The 17768-nt window shown below is 41.3% G+C and overlaps 2 protein-coding genes, 2 non-coding genes and 1 pseudogene across 4 annotated transcripts in view; 2 read left to right on the top strand and 3 right to left on the bottom strand.

Moving 5' to 3' along the window:
- Positions 1–17768, top strand: part of LOC140294513 (protein NLRC3-like) — a 1060349-nt gene that overhangs the window by 775395 nt on the left and 267186 nt on the right. The gene's annotated exons all lie outside the window — the stretch shown is intronic.
- The window catches only part of LOC140278845 (NACHT, LRR and PYD domains-containing protein 3-like), a 228296-nt gene that overhangs the window by 127725 nt on the left and 82803 nt on the right, over positions 1–17768 (bottom strand). The gene's annotated exons all lie outside the window — the stretch shown is intronic.
- Positions 7903–7974, bottom strand: trnad-guc (transfer RNA aspartic acid (anticodon GUC)). The gene has a single exon. It is a non-coding gene; the product is annotated as a tRNA-Asp (tRNA).
- On the top strand, positions 15471–15589 carry LOC140274387 (5S ribosomal RNA). Its single transcript, XR_011908347.1, has one exon. It is a non-coding gene; the product is annotated as a 5S ribosomal RNA (ribosomal RNA).
- Positions 17403–17508, bottom strand: LOC140296443 (5S ribosomal RNA; annotated as a pseudogene).

The following is a 17768-nucleotide window of genomic DNA, read 5'->3' as shown; positions in this document are numbered from 1 at the left end:
ATAAGAAGTGAACATGTTCCCCAAACATTACAGAGCAAAAACAAACAGCTTACAGGTTACAGGAAACCGTTCTGTTGTCATCAGAGAGTCAAAGCAGATGAGGCTGGAATGCAGCATCAATCAGGTCCGGCCTCTCCCAGAACATAATATCACTGTGTGTAAAGTCATCCTCAGCTCAACTCATTTTTCCAGCCCATGAATTTGATTAACTGAGGACTTAAAATTGAAAACGTTCCTAATCCAGGTTTACCTTCAGCTGAACAGCAGCAACAAGTCTCTGAAGGTCACAATAAGTTTCTGTGATGCCTTAACAAGCGTTTCTGTGAAGAGATGCAGAGCAATAAAAGATTCACTGATCTCCTCTGAAAAGGAAGAAATGTAAAGTTGAAACATGAAAATTGTTGAGGAAAGCTAAAGTTCTTTAAGTAGAGTAAATGTAGCTTATTGCTTCCAACACATGAAGTTACAGAACCAGACAAACACTCAGAAACTGAGCCAGATGCTGTGCTAACAGCCAGAATTCAGCACACTGCGGGTTGGGCTTACAGTGGATGCTCTTTGCTCAGGTAAAAGCTACAAATCCTAGAAAAGCTCAGATAAAGTTCTGCAGTGACTGTATCTGCCAATCAACAAGCCAGTGCTGTTCTGAAATATGATTCTTTGCTAAGTCTGACCCTCTTTGGTCTGTAGTTAACCTATTACAGCACTGTCAGATGCATTCAGCTGGACTTCTGCTCAGTGGGTGTTATAGGGGGATAAATCCTTCACAAAGACTTCCCACAATCTTAGAATCTGTTAAAAATTAACTTTCCATCTGCTTTTTTAAACTTACAGTGGACAGGCGTGTAGAAATGGACTGAAACGTGGTTTTAGAGACCATTTTTACAGTGGATGCCTAAAGATCGTCCCTGAAGGTTAGTATGCAGGGTTCCTGCTCAGAAAAGAGCCAAAATCAGAAACAAATGATCTAAAATCCAAAGCAGCTCGATGTTGGTTTCATGTCCTCTGCTGCAGAAAGACTGTGGACATAAAACTCTGAAACTAAACTCATTGCTAATCCTTCAGGTTTACTGAGAAAACACAAAGCCAGGTTCTCCAAATCCTTCCCATCTTTTCAAGAATTTAAAACTGAAACCAACTCCTTAAAAATATGTGTATATCTATATGATAAATATTAGGAAATGGGATCTTAATGCCAATATTGTGTAAGAACTTGTGAAAGAAATATTATTTATTGTCTAATTCTTTTCATTATGAATGAAATACATGCATGTAACAGTCCCTTGTGTTGTAGAATCTGTCAGCTAATCTATAAATGATCATATTTATGATTTTGTGCCTGTTTTCAATACTTTGCATTGTTAATGATATTTTTTATTGTAACATTTGTTTTAATTACACCATGATCACTAATATGTTACATTATCTATATTGTATTTTTATTATTTATTTCAGTAAAATGTGTTTCATTATCAATGTGTTTAACTGATGACAGGGTGTGACTTTGTTGCAATCTTTTTTTTGGGGGGGGGTGTGAGGAGAGCCACAGCAAGATCAGATCGTGCCAACCAACAACGGCACTTCCGGTGGCAACATGAGTTGCCACAGCCGTCGCTTTGACAGCGGGGTGAAATTGGTTTTATACTCGACATTCGCCTATTTTTCCCAAGTTGTAACTATAATTGTGTAGTTCCACACCTTTTATTATCAAGGAAAGCTTTTAATTTTCTTTCAAAAAGGTTTTAATGAATTTGAATTCATTCGAATTCAAGGCTTTTATTTTGTAATAACTCTTGTTTTTATAGATATCAACACCAAACCACTTCTGATGTGTTCATGAACTCATTGCGTAGTTCCCACATCCTTTATTTTTATTATTTATTTTTCAGGCCCCCGAGCGACACCGGCAAGCGATCTTCCAAACGCCACATTTCCCATTCGGAGGGGATTTAATATTAATATTTCATATTAATATCAAGAACAAATCAGAAGTGGCTTGGTGTTGATATGTCGAAAAACCAGTAAGTTATTAAAAATAGAATAAAATATGCACCCTGAGTACATATTCTACCTAAAAGGGTTTTTTCTGGAAACTAAATGACTGTGAAAGCTTTATAGTGAGTTCACAAACACATCAGAAGTGGTTTGGTGTTCATTGCATGAATCTCTAGTGAGAAAAAAAAGACGTTGCACTTTTTTGACGGTCTCTAAGCGCTCAGGCTGAATTAGGGCACTGAGAAGGATATTCAGCGGTTACTCTGAACTTTCGCCAGACTTCGTTACAGTTGGTAAAGCCTGTGAAATGTTACTATTAGCTTTATGTACAAAATAATACCACCCTGAGGGTAATTGGTGCGGTTTTCGTGATGCAATTACAGTTACTGCGCCGGAAAATGGGCGAATGTCGAATATAAAACCAATTTCACCCCACCCGCAGCCTGCTGCCGCTGTCTGTGGAAAGCTGATTAGCCGCAAATGGGTTATCAGTATAGTTCTTAACTGGCACACTGTGGCGGTTCAGGTTGCCACCGGAAAGGCTGTTTTTAACTGTCACTACCTCGATTTGAGCTGCTGCTGTCTCAGCTCAGGCCGCTTTCAGAGGCTCAGACAGCGGGAGAGCAGAGACTCATCTCCGCCTCAGGAACAGGCTGATTCAGGCAGGAAGAAATGCCGTCGATCGTCAGAAATGGGAGCTATATCGACTCCGTGTTTAAGCCTTGACCCTCATTCTAGTCTGCTGCCAGATATTGTTCTCACAAAGTAACACAAAAAGGCGGACATGTTCTACACGGCGCTGGTCCCACAGTTACAGTTTCACAGTTACAGTTTCACAGTTACAGTTTCACAGTTACAGTTTCACAGAGACAGCAGTGAATCAACAGAAAGGACGATGCGGCAGATTGTGTTTGTTTCTACTTGAACTAAGCTGCCAACAGCAGATATTATAGTCAAACATTAAAAATAGTTTCCGTTACCTTCAGACGGAGAATTTCACGGAGCAAATAATCTGCGTCACAAAAAGATGGAGGTTTAGTGGAAAGTGAAACTAAACTCTGAAAGACACACCCAGAGAGGCGTTTTGCCGGAAATGAACATCCTAACCAGTTCAGTTTAAAGTTTAACTCTGTTTAACTATGGAGGGGAAATGTTAACATCTGGATGACTTTACACAGCTGTGAAACTGTTCAACTGTAAAACATGTTTCTAGAAAAAGTTTCCCGTTAGACCAACTTTCCATTTCCATCTCTTTATTGTTCTGTCTCTTCATGTTAATCTCTCAATGTCAATTCCTCGAATTAATGAAAAAAGTATAAAAGCACAGTTAGTATTAAAAATGAGTGCTTACCTCCAGCTTTATTATTCTATCAAAATAATATCAAGAAACTTAGTGTCTCTCAACCTATTTCTGCCTTTTTCTTCCTCAAATATTAATTTACAAAAACCCCAGCACCTTTAAGTTTTTTTTTGTCTGTTTCAACACTTCAATCTTGTGCTTCTTGTTCACAAACTTAATAACAACTGCAGGCTTGGATTTGTTATCCTTTCATGCAAGAGTGTTTGATATTTGCTGATTTTCAAGATGAATGTTCTGACTTGTAAGGAATTGAACCACTTGTTCATTTATATCCTCCACTCACTCTGATAGCTGCTTAATACTGTGTCTTCTGAGCTGGCTGGTTTGGTGGTTCAATATCAACAACAAAACAAATGTAATGAAGTTTTAAAAATGCAGCAAAAGAGATGGGAATAAATGGAGATCTGTCATTATGAACTACAGGACAGTTGAGATTAGCTGTTTGCATGAAGATAAAATAGATTTTAAAGGTGTTGCATCTAACATTCAGAAACAGTTGGTGTAGCTCTAGAGCACCAGAGCCTCTGACCAAAAGAAAAACTAATATAAACTTATTTACTTCAGCAGCTCATAAGGCACTTTATCTCGAGAGTGGCTGACTCTGGTCTTATCTCGCTCTTTGCTAGAGGCCTTTTAGGCCAAAGGATGTGAGCTCTTAGGATTACTTTAAGGAGGTGGAAACCTGGTTCAAATATAGAAATAACTTCTTTGTATGGTATTGATTTAAATGTGTCCTCTCAGTAGCTTTTTAAAGTTTTGTCAGTAATACTGAGCGGGACTCTGCATTGATAGAGATTTGTCTCCCTCTGTTGGTGAATAGAGAAACTGCATGATGTCAGTTTAATGAACACAGAAGCGTTCAACTATAGGAGGAAGTGAAACTCTTCCAGTGGTTCCTGCAGAATCCTGACTTACTGGATGGTTTCCAGCCACGAAAAAGCACCGTCTGCAGAAGACGAGCAGAACGGACACAGTGGACCTGATGCTGGAGATGTACTGAACACTACAGATGCAATGGTTGGGACAAAGATGGTTGGAGAGAATCAATCAATCATTCAATCAGACTTTATTTATATCGCACTTTTCATACAAGATAAAATGTAGCACAAAGTGCTTTACAAGATAAAAGCAAATAAAACAAAATGAAACCCAAGGCCATATTATACACCAACATACATATGCACACACATACACACACATATATATATATATATATATATATATGTATATATATACACACACATACACACACACACACACACACACATATATATATATATATATATATATATATGTATATATATATATATATATATATGTATATATATACACACACATACACACGCCACATATACTGGAACAAAGGTAACTGAAGTGCTGTAGTCAGCGAGTTGCAGTGAGGAAACACCAGAGACTGGGTAAAACCAGATAAAGAATGGAGCTAAAAATAAGTAACACAAATAAATAAATAAATAGAAGACTAAAAACATTTAAAAAATAAAATAAGAAATAATAAAATAAGAAATAAATAAATAAACATAGAAATGAAAAGTTGTTAATAAAATTTAAAAAAAAAAGATAAATTCAAACCAGAATAAAAAATTTGCACTATCACAAAGACATCAACAACTAAAATTCTACAATAAATACGCTAAATACACAAACAGACAGAAAATTAAAGCATATGGCTAAAAGGATAGGATATAATAAAACTATGAATGAATTAACCAAAAGCCAGGCTAAAAAGGTGGGTCTTAAGCTTGCTTTTAAAAATGTCCACACTTGCAGCTGCTCTCAGGTCTTCAGGAAGGCTGTTCCACAGGCGTGACACAGAGGAGTGAAGGTCAGATGTGGAAAGAAGAGCACCTCCAAGTCTGCTATCTGATACTGATATCAGTGAAAATGGGCTTCTTCTTCTACTGTTTGATGATGTGCTCAGTAATTTCAGTGATACATCCCTCAGCTTCTGTCTTGGTTGGGTTGGGTTTACTTTCTCTCACAGCCTGCTGTGTTTTACACTGACTGATTTCATCTGAGTTATGAAGCAAAAACAGGAAACTATGAAAAGATGTGAAAAACATCTGGATATAACTGATGTGTGTGTGTCCCGTTACTTTAGAAAGCCTAAACTGATAAAGGTTAATATGGTGACAATGTGTTCTGATAGTGTTGTATGAGTTTTATAAACTCTGAGGTGTCAAACAGAAGCTGTGAACATTACAAGTGTCACTGCTGCCATTCCTCCAGAACCAATTCTGCTACACAAGCTTCAGGAGCCAATATGAACTTTGTCCGTCTCTGACGTCATATATAATGACCAATGGGAGAGCAGCTGAGAGTCTGGAACAAGCCCCGCCCCCTCACTGTCTGCTAAATGAAGCAAGCCGTCCCCTCCATTATTGGACACACGCTTCGACTCCTGTCCGTCGCTGAAGAACTCAGTAGCTTAGTCCAGCGAGTATTGTTCTGCAACTGGGAAAAATGTCTTCTGTGGCAGCCGTGGAGTCGTTACGCTGAGCTGCTCCGGAACAGCTTGCAGTATGGGCAGGTCGACAGCGGAGTCAGGGCCACAGGACAAGACTGGTGGGACAGGCTTCCGCCAGCCGCCGGACAGGTTGAAGCTCATGATGGAGCCTGTCTGGCTGACAGGACACGTTCAGACGCCACTGGACATTCTTGTAGCAGGTCGCTGGAACAAGTTATCAGTTTGTTTCAACCCTTTACTAATAAAACTACCTCAATGCTTAAAGTGCTGTTTCCTAAATACACACACCACGAACTTCCTTTTCTTCAGAGGTGACACTTTTCATTGCATGACTTTTGAATCAGTACAGTGTGTCCATGGAAAGCTGCTTTAACATTTACTGTATGAACTGCTTCATATAAATACCTCCAATGTAATTCCTTATGGTCAAAATTACAGTCGTACTAATCTGAACCGCAGGTGCAGTTTTCCACAATAACATTCCTTATACTACGGAGGCCTGGAGATGATCCTGTACAAGCTGGGCATCCTCGGAATGAGGAGTCACAGCTGCAGCACAGACCTGGGATTGTTCTTTTTCCAACAGGTTGGTGGGTTCTTCATAACTTTGGTCACTGCTAAAAGTAATGGTATACGTGTAGAAATCCTCAGGCAAATCGTGGTCGACCATCAGGAGCAAGTAGATGGTGTTCTGGTTTGACTCATTTTGTCTTTGTCTTTAAACACTTGTCAAAATGACTTTTTAAGATAGTAAGTGAGCGTTGTTTTTAAGTGCTTGTCAAAATTACTATTTAAGATAATAATAGTAATTAAGCATTGTTCTTTGAGGCGATGTGAAAAATGTTTGCTGTGACTTTTAAATCTGCTTCAAAAACTGGACGTGTTTCTTCAGATAAACTCCTGACGAACTGTGAAAAAGGGGTTAAAACATCTGGCCTATAGAAACTTTGGGTCCTTTGACACATTTGCATTGTGATGTCAAAAAAAATCAGAGATGACATCAATGGTGATGTCACCATTAGTGATGACATCACAACTTTGTGATAAGAGTAAGAAAGAGCAACAGCGCTCTGTTCTCAGTCACCATCTTGTGTGCTGTTTTGCTCTCTTGTTCAGTTTCATGATGACATTTTTAAACTTTTTTTCTGTGAAATCTCAAAATATTATTGCCCAGGTCGGTTTTAATGCATTAATTGTATGTTCTGGTACTCACGACTGCTTTCTTCATGCCTCCACTGGAAAGTTGGACCTTATTCTGTGATAATCTGCAGGATTGAAGGCTTCTGTTCTGTCTCTCTTCTGGTCTGTGGTTCCAACCACAGAGTCTGGATGGAACTGAAGTCCAGATTTCAGAATGTTGATTTCTGTTAATCTCTCGACGACTTCAAAAGTTGCTCAATCCTGGTGGGCAGGGGATATATATACATATATATATTTAAAAACCTAAGAGAGCCATGTAACATCCATGTTTGCATGTTATTCTGTGCTTCTGAACGCTCTCACACGCACATTGTTCCACACTGAGAAAGGAACAGTCCAACATCAGATTTCCTGTGGCCACCACCAGGACAATCAGCAGAAATGCTTTTTTGAACAGCCTTCCCCAGTGATGCAGATAAACGGGGATTACAGAGCCGTGCCTGTATTCAGACTGAATTCATAGCACATGCTGGTGCATTAAGTACAAAGAAGACCAAGAAGACAATGAAAATACATGTGAATGGTGCAGGAAAGAACCCACCCAGACAATTGGGACCCCATTATTAAAAAAACATTTTCAGGTAATTTTACCTACAAGCTCACAAGAAGTTGAGAGTAGCGATAAAAATATTTTCATTCAGTCCAACAAATGGTGTATACCGCTCAGAAATCTCATTGTTAGAAATCCAATTACTTTCTGCAGCTGTTTCTGTGCTTCTGAACTCTCTCAAACCTGATCCACAATTATGGAATGATGTTTACATTTTGTCAGGCATCAGAAAAGAAGTGGAGAGCAAATATTTCCAGACGTAATCATGTAGTTTAAATAATAAACTTTCATAAAATAAAATATTTAGCATCTCTCCCCGTCGGGGAATCGAACCCCGGTCTCCCGCGTGACAGGCGGGGATACTCACCACTATACTAACGAGGAGATGACGTCTGTGATGATGCGTTCAGGAACACTCACAAATTTGAAAATTAAATTTTTTTGTGAGTTGGAATGAGGGAGATCATCTCTTATATCTGGTATACTGGGTCCGGAGGGAATCCCATCTGTTCTTCATCTCTTTAGCTGACAGACAAAGTCAAGCTGTGAGCAAAGTCACATTTATAACACAGTTTGTTCACTCCAAATGGGCAAGTTTCTGTTAAACTCTTGCTTGTGTGGAGACATGCGTGATGCAAGATGTCAGACATTTTGCTTCAGGGAGACATAAATAGTGAGAGAGACACCCTGCTGTCTTGATGTGTTATCAGTCGTTCAACGAATGCTGGATCATATCTCTGGTCTGCTACCTGCTCATGAGTTTTGCTTTTAAATTGATCTCTTATTTCTGTTTTTCACTTTCTTGTCCCTGGTGGTTCCTGCAGGAATCCTCACATGCCTCTGCAGTTATCTGCACCTTTAAAAGGTGGATAAGCCACGAATGTCAGGGAGGGTTGCTGCTCCTGCAGTTAGATTTTTACTGTCGTTTCCTTTGCCTCTTTTGTTTCTACTTGCAGTTGAGTTGCTGACAGGGCAGGAGGGTTGACAGTATCTGGGTTCATGGAAACACAGGAGTCAGTTACAGAGTACCACAGCTTCTGAAGGTGCTGCTTAGGCCCAACACCTTTTTAGATTGAGGTGAAACAACTTTCAGAGAATTGGTTCAGCATTTCAGAGAGGAGATCTACTTCCTGGAATGCTCTCTCTGGGTCGGGAATGAGATCCTTCCCCAAGTGGAGGAGTTCAAGTATCTCGGGGTCTTGTTCACGAGTGAGGGGCGGATCGGTGCGGCGTCTGCAGTATTGCGGGCTCTGCACCGACCCATCGTTGTGAAGAGGGAGCTGAGCCAGAAGGCGAAGCTCTCTACTTACTGGTCAATCTACGTTCCCATCCTCACCTATGGTCACGAGTTGTGGGTAGTGACCGAAAGAACGAGATTGCGAATACAAGCGGCCGAAATGGGTTTCCTCCGCAGGGTGTCTGGGCTCTCCCTTAGAGATAGGGTGAGAAGCTCAGTCATCCGGGAGGGGCTCGGAGTAGAACCGCTGCTCCTCCGCATTGAGAGGAGTCAGATGAGGTGGCTCGGGCATCTGGTTAGGATGCCCCCTGGACGCCTCCCTGGGGAGGTGTTCCGGGCACGTCCCACTGGGAGGAGACCCCGGGGGAGACCCAGGACACGTTGGAGAGACTATGTCTCTCGGCTGGCCTGGGAACGCCTCGGGGTCCCCCCGGAAGAGCTGGAGGAAGTGGCCGGGGACAGAGACGTCTGGGTTTCTCTGCTCAAGCTGCTGCCCCCGCGACCCGACCCCCGGATAAGCGGCAGATGATGGATGGATGGATGGATCTACTTCCTGATGACACAGCACTCACTGTTTTGGTTAAATAAAGCTGCCTCACCTGTAACTGCTGTGCTTTTCTTGCACAAACTGGGCGTGCACTGGACTGGACTGCCTGCAGTCCTTGCCCAACAGAGAAGGTTGGAGAACTTTGAAACAACCACCACCCCGTGCTGTTGCACACCTTAAGACGTGTTTGCAGGAAGAATGGAAGAATGGGACAAATGTGGGTCCACACCTGTCAGCTGTGGACAGGGCAGTAAAAGCTAAACTGGATAGATAAGAAATCTTTAACACTTGGACAATAGCAGTAAATAATAACAGCAGATTATGATGGCTTTGAGGGAATAAAAATGGTTCAATAACCACAATAAATCAAATGTACATTTGTGGTGGAAATAGAAATAAACATAGTAACATAAAGTGTGAATACTGATTATATTCATTCTGTATTTTATTTGTTCTTAAACCACAACAACAATAGAAAGTGTATGGAAATAATATTTACAAACACACATGAATACACAAATGCATGCATTCATACATTAATAATATAATGCATGTTTCAAAGAGAGAAAAAAATAAAAAAGATCAAATTAAATTAATAATAAGATGTAAAAAAAGACAAAAAAGGAGACAGAAAGACAGGACTCTTCTTTGAGCTTCAAACGTATTTGATTTCCATCAACTGGTTTGATTCATATGTCATTAAAATGATTGTCAGAATTTGTTTCTGAGTCGTCAGTTTCATTTGATTGAGATGTGAGTTTAGTTCTCAGACTTGGTTCTGGAGGTCTTTACCTGTATATAAAAGCAGCACACTTCAACAGACCCAACGCTCTGACGGATATGCTTAAATAATACGTCATATTTGTGTTGTGTAGACAGTCAGATTGTCCCTTTTTGTCCCTTTGTTTCCTCTGCTGTCATCCAGAAACAGTCTGATGTCCTGTTCACGTTTTTCACCATGTCAAAACGCAGACTTGGGCTTGAAAAGCCTGTTTAACATTTATTCTGTTTTACCCTGAAAAGACAGAGGCCATGTAATACCACCTGGGGGTCTCTGAAAGGCGTATTTCTGCTCTCTTGGTGGAAATAAAACAAAAAAAGATGTGAGTTCACAACAGGTTTGTTACTGCAGCACATTTACAGCAGCTTAGAAGAATGAAATGGGCTCAGTTTGTCATTTTGCTCCAAGAAAGTATCAGAAAATATGAGCCAGCTCTGTTTCATTCATCATCCTAAGTTCTGCTCATTAAGTAAATTCATCTTGGCTGATTGCAGCTCAGTGATTCCTCTCTGATGTCACAGTTTGTCACATGTGCAGCAAACTAACTGCAGCTGACATCAACTGAATGGTCTCAGCTGAGCTGCAGGGAAACAAAATGTAAATGTATGTACAGACTGAGCTTTCTGTTCTACGGGGTATTTCTCAGACATTAAGAGAGTCTTTGTTCTAAACTCAACACAGAACCAGGCACATAGAGTGTGAATTTAAATCCAGGATGCAGAGGTTCAGTGAATGTGGTGTTGATGGTGCAGTAGTGGATCAGAGATGATGTTGTAGACGGAGAGAACGCCAGCAGCATGGTTCACATACACTGCTGCTCTGTTAGAGGCAGAGGAGGAGATGGATGTTGGACTCTCACTCGGAAGTGAACTGTCCCAGAGGTCTACATTCCAGGATTGATCATTCCTTCCAAACACACAGTCTCCTCCTCTCCTGCTGATTCCTCTGTAACTCACTGATATATAAACTCCTCCTCTCCACTCGACCTCCCAGTAACAGCGACCAGTCAGAACATTTCTACACAGCAGCTGAGGACAGCCATCAAATCTGTCTGGATGATCAGGATATGACTGAACCTCCTCCACACGTGTCACCTTCCTGTTGTTGTCAGACAGTTTCAGTCTTCTGTTCACTGTGTTTGTGTCGATTGTGAGTTGACAGGAATCTGATGGAGAGAACAAACACAATCCAGCTGCAGTTATTGATCTATCATCTGTTCACTTTGATCAATGAGTGATGTGACAGTGTGAAGATGGTTGGATGTCATGAATCAGATGAAGAACACACTTAAGCTACATTTATACTCTTCCATCCGTCGTCATTCATTATTCAAAGATCTGCATCGAGGGAACACATTGCTCTACAGTTCACCATGCCGGGGTTCTAGCAATTTCTGCTACCAGTAGAGAACTGTTACTTTGTGCTTTTGTGCAGAACCGATTTTCTAAGTTTGATTGGCACAACAGCTTACAAAATCTTGAATAAGCTTAAAACTCTGATGGTGTTTTATTTGTGTTCAGGTGGAGGCAGACTGTGGGACTGACTGGGATGGAGCACACGGCTCTGATGACCTCGGAGGTGAAACGGACCGAGTTGAAGGAGCCCAAGTGCAGCTTGAAGGACACCTGAGCGAGAACATGGCCAGGTCACCTGACCCCGATGTTCCCTTCATGGATGCACTCCACATCTATGCAGCCGCACCACAGCAGCTGATGCAGCCACAGCAGAACTGGACGAGTTCACCAACGTTCACACACTGCTGGATGGAAAAGTGCACCAAACACTTCATGTTCAATCGTCTTTATTAACCAAACTTTAACATTTGTAAATAAAACTTCAGATTGAAATGTTTGTTCTCAGTTCTCCTGAACTGTTACCAACCTCACACACTTCCAGTTAATGAGGTAAAGCCTTAACATGGCTCACTGCTCCACAGCCTTCAATGAGCAGCATGAAACAGAGGAACAGACTAACTGCTACAACTTTGAAATGTTCACCTTAAAGACGCTCAGTTTCTCACATTATTCACATCAGATCATTCCAAAGCCAAAGTCTGTACTTCTAACAGACGCTTGGAGCTTTTCTCTGAATGTCTGCTAGCTTTGGCTCTTCAGAGGCAGTTTCAGCAGGTCCTGCAGACTGAGGCTACAGATGTGGTCATTTCAGGAGGAACTCCTGCATACAGGTGCTGGGGAGGTATACTCCAACCTGTCCACAGCTTCAGGAGTTGGTGCAGTTCCTGAGAGGAGCCCACAGAGACACAGTCAGAAGTATTTAAAGCTGCCAATAAGATGCTGAACAGCAGAACTTTCTCAAGTTTACCCAAAGATCAAAGAATCTCTGCTTCACCTGTAAAAAGAAACTGGTCTTTCTGCGGTAAAATAAAACAATGTTTCCATCCTGTTACCGGGTAGATTTTCCACCACCAGGTTTCATAAATATGGAGTCAGTGTGAAGAATCAGCAGCAGCTTTAGGAGATGAACATTGTTCAGGTCTGTTTCTCTGAGAGAACATTTACAATCTGAGCATTTTCAGTGTGGTCTCTCAGAAAGCCTGAGCTGCACGTCTCCTCCAGGCTGCTGTGCTCATCCTCACTATCTGGCATCGGCCTCATGATCCTTTTCAGGATGGTCTGAGAAGTAAAAACAGCCTCAGAGGCTGTAAACTGAAAGGGTTTATTAACAGAACAGAGCATCACTTTTATAAAAGCACAGGCAGAAAAAGCAGGGGGAGAGAGGAGGAAACAAGCAGCAAAGTGCTGCTTTAAGTTAAATTAAGCTGTCGATAAAGCAGCATTCAAAAGCTACAGCACAAAAATGTCTGTGACAGTCTGTAGGAAACACGTGTCGCTGCATTATCTGACAGAGCAGCAAACAAGTTACTGACTGGAGAAACAATCCACAGCTGTGACAGAGAGCAGCAACAGAAGCTCTACAGGGGTTGTAGGCTGTACTTCTATCACATCGGATGTACTGTAGATTTCTTGGGACGATCCATCTGAGTTCAGCTGAGGCGAGTTGGACCCACGAGGGATGTTCCTGAGCAACAATTTGCTCGACGATTAGTCTAAAACTTCAATTTAGACAAAATAAAAATATGTCTCAAGATTTAGTCGAGGCCTCAGGACACAGATGCAGGGTCGAGTTCAAAGTCAAGACTGTTTATTCATATAAACAACAGGTTGATGATCTGCTCACAGAGCAAAGAAAGGGGCTGTGAAACTCCTGAGCACTCTCCTCAATAACTATGGAGGAGGAGAGTGCAGCTGTGAAAATGATCAAACCAAAAGCCTCTCCACTCCAGGAGGAAAACAAAGAGCTATTAAAGATAAGAAACTCGCACGCTCTCCTAACGAGGCGGACTTAAACAAAAGAAGCTCTCTCAGAAACAGAGGCACTATGAAACCTTAACAGTTATCTATCAGCTCACCTATAACGGCGGCGCAAAGATCCTCCAAGAGCAAAACACAAAATCACTCCACTAACGGAGGGCTATGAAACTAAAACAATTAACCAACGCAAAAGCTCCGCTAACAGAGATGATTAAAAGATTACAACAAAGATCACTCCAAAAAGAACAGAGGAACAAAACCAGGCTATGAAACTGAGCGTAATAAAACTAAAGCTATGGATAAAGAATAAATTACAACAAAGGATACGCTCGACTGCTGGCTGAAGGAAGCTGTGGCTGTGGAACAAAGAGGCGAGGGTGAGGCTCATGGTGGAAACAACACACTGGCACAAGACAAGGGAGACACAGACTATTAGAGCACAAGAGGAGCCAAGGAGAACAGCTGGAAACACTTTGGAATCAGGGAAGACAATCAGACGCAGACTCAGGAGGAAGGGCAAGGTACCTGAAAGGAGAGGGACGTTAGTGATTTCAAAATAAAACAGGAAATGACGAAACAAGACATGAATCAAAACTTAAATTGTCACAGATTTCTTTTAAAAAAATCAGAGGTTTGAAAATACTTTTGACAGTAAAATTGCACATTGGAAAACAACTTAGACCCCAAAAAGTGACCAAAGTCAGACTGTGTTTTAAGTACTTGAGGGAACTGAAAAAATGACATTAACATTAACTATCATGGCACAAGAAGCTCTGACAATGAAGACATTTTCTTAAAGTCCATGTGTGTGAAATGTTGGGATAATCTGTGTTTATATTTGAGTCACCTTCAAATGAAGAGAAGTTACAACATGAACAAGGGAACCCAGAGAAGGATGCAAGATTTGGATAGCAAGCATTTCCCAGCTGGTTGGCTGTTGTCATGTTTCCTGAGCGATTTACACAAGTCAAACAAATTCCCAACATCTGACACTGAAACACATGTTTGGTCCTGCAGTAAACCTGGAGATTAAGAGGGGTTTCCCTTTTTTTATCCTTTCAAATAAAGAATGAGCAGATTTCTCACTCATTTTGGTAACAGGCCCATTATACGTGACTTACAGTTTATCATAGAGGGAGAAGGACCAGGAGAGGAGCCGTTCATCCCTGCACTCTGTGGGGCTACAGACCGGTGCGCAGCCGCAGCTTCTCTGCAGACTCAGACTGAGTCAAATGAACACGGAGCAAACGACTCCCTGCTCCATGGAAATTTAACTATGGCTGCAGCCCTGACGTTTAATGTACTCATAAACAACTGTTGCTTTCATTCGCGTGACATATTTTTCCTTCACCCACACTGTATTCAAAGTAAAAAAAAAAAAAAACTTCACCATTTCTTTCAAGGAAAGACAGCGCCAGTGCATTATGAACCTCATTTATCCTCCTCTCTGCGTCAGACACATTAAAGCTGCGTTCACTGAAAAAACCTTATTTCCACGTTGCAAATTTGAAAGTCCGGCCAAAATGCCATCCTGTCAACTTGGTGAAAACGGAAAACTCGTGCTACAACATTTCAAATGTGGGACTTTCAAAGTAATTAGGCTTTGGAACTGTAAAAAGGTTTTAAGAAAATCACAGGACTATGGTGGGAAACCGCCCAAACTCGCTTTAACCATGGCCCGAACAGGCTAACGTTAGACCTGTTTGAGTCACTGTAACAAATATATATTATATAGAACCATCATATGGAACCATATGAAAGTGAAAGTGAGACTCTCAGATAACTTATGGTCTGTCGACCTCTTCTGTTCCCTGTGTGTAGTTTTGTGTTCAGCGTCACACAGAGAGAGCGAGGCTGCTTAGTTAGATGAAATCATCACAAATTGCTCATTTTTAAACAGTTACATTATATTCTAGAAGTCAGAACACAGTGATAGATGTTGTTTCAGCATCTATAAAAAGCTGATTTGTGACTGATTCTCTCGCTTACGGCCATACCACCCTGAACACGCCCGATCTCGTCTGATCTCGGAAGCTAAGCAGAGCCGGGCCTGGTTAGTACTTGGATGGGAGACCGCCTGGGAATACCAGGTGCTGTAAGCTTTTTACACCTGCAGGAGGCGCTGCTGCTCACTCAACACGGACAGCTTCTTGACATACTTCACATCAGGAAGGAAATCGGTCAAATAAATTCACTTTTCAATCTTTGTCAAAGACTGGAAATGAGCGCACACATAAAACTCATTTAGGTCACTCTGTCATATCATCTTCCAGCACTGCTCAGCTCACAGTGACTTCATCTGTCTCAATTCTTCTGGATACCAAACACACACAAATATTATTGTCTCACATTAGTCTGCAGACTGTTAACAGATCTTCCTGCAGTCTGCAGATTCATCCCATTTCCTTCCTTCCTAAGAATCCCTGCTGATATCCAAGGTGCTGATCCCAGATCTGCTCAGATGTCCCAGGTTCTCCTCTGCTTTTATCCTCACACACTGAACTGTCTCCTCATCTATGTGTAAACAACCAGAACCCACTGATGTGGGCTCAGAAATAAAGTTTCTAATGTTTTCCAAACACAAATGAATAAATTACAGAGATTTACTGAGGCCAGATAGAAAAAGTGCACGTGCAGCCACTTTAAACTGTCAAACAGGCAACTTTATATCTAACAGCAAACACTGAGAGCTGCTCTGCAGAATAAATACTTTTACTGGTGGAAGTGTTAGTAAATGTTGCTGATGACACTTTGATTCTTTTACCTGAGTGAGGTTTTAGATGCAGAACTTTTACTGGGAGTTGAATATTTCTCAGTGTGGCATCAGTGCTTGTAAAGGATCTACACCACTGTCACCTTTTATAAGTGAATTATAAGCTAAAGGCTTCCTGTTTGCCCCAGGTTAGGGCTAAGCTGATCCGGGTCAGGGGGTAAGTTGCACCGTCTGGAGGTGAACTGACCATCAAACTGAATCTAAATCAAAGCTATAAGAAATTTCAACCATAACTTAACTCTTTGAAAAACTGATTTAAAAGTCCATTATTGTTTTGTAAGTGGTCATATTAATTTTCTTCAGGATAACTTCACATTAAATCTGATAAAAAAAAATGTCATTAAAGTTGGAATCTTCCCTGAAACAGAAATGCTGAAGTGGAATGAATGAATAAATGTCCCCAAAACTTTCCATCCTTCCACTTTCTTTAAATCATGGTTTCAGGGGGACTGGAGCCTATCTGTCACAGAAACTCCTCAACATTCCAGTCTAATAACAAGTCTGAAACTAAAGCAAAAACTGCAGCCCCAAATGAACATTGGCATGATATAGGCTGTGTCAAATGCAAAAGCAGTCCCTGTTTCCCTTTTTGGAACTCATCCTTTCTAAGGACAAAGTTAAATGTATGAGGATCAAACACAACAAGTACCTGGGACATGTCAACAGATCCAGGAAATCCAGGAACCAGCAAACTGAGAGCCAAAGAGAAACTGAGGCGTCTGCCAACAAATCAGCAGCAGCTGAAGCTGATCAACTTCCTGATGTGTCATGAGGTGATCACATGTTTCAACAAAAGACATCAAATACCAGCTGAAGCTGCATAACAGACAATAAGAGATGTGGAAGCAGCATCAAAGCTGAAAAATGGGAACTTTAAACCTCGTTGGATGAGAAATTAAATGTGCTGAAGAGCAGGATTTCTACACACGTCAGTCATCATCATGATGTGAGTGTTCAGCTGCATAGAAACATAAGAAGAAGAAGCTCCACTTTAAGACTGTGTGATTCCAGAGATGATCCAGCATTGATCACTTCCAGTTTCTGGAGAATTTGTTTAAAAAAAGAAGCTTTCTGGTGAATTGATTTGATTGTGGATGTGAAGTGTGTCAGCGCCCCCTGCAGGTTGTAGAGAGAAGAGAAAAAGCTTACAGCACCTGGTATTCCCAGGCGGTCTCCCATCCAAATACTAACCAGGCCCCCTGCTTAGCTTTCGAGATCGGGCGTGTTCAGGGTGGTGTGGCCGTAAGCAAAAGTCACCGTAACAAATATATATTATATAGCTGCTTGAACCATATGTTTCTTTTATTTTTTTCACCTAATTGGCTTGAGGGGCTGATGCTGATCCTGCACATGTTCTTCTCTCTCGTGTTGGTTCTCTGCAGCTGAAAGTGAGACTCTCAGATAACTTAGTGTCTGTCGACCTCTTCTGTTCCCTGTGTGTAGTTTTGTGTTCAGCGTCACACAGAGAGACCGAGGCTGCTTAGTTAGATGAAATCATCACAAATTGC

The sequence above is a fragment of the Leuresthes tenuis genome, unplaced genomic scaffold (assembly GCF_036924035.1).
Source record: "Leuresthes tenuis unplaced genomic scaffold, fLeuTen1.0.hap1 SCAF_1, whole genome shotgun sequence".
Taxonomy (NCBI): Eukaryota; Metazoa; Chordata; class Actinopteri; order Atheriniformes; family Atherinopsidae; genus Leuresthes; species Leuresthes tenuis.
Note: the sequence above shows the minus strand (reverse complement) of the source record. Positions and strands in the feature narration are given on the sequence as shown.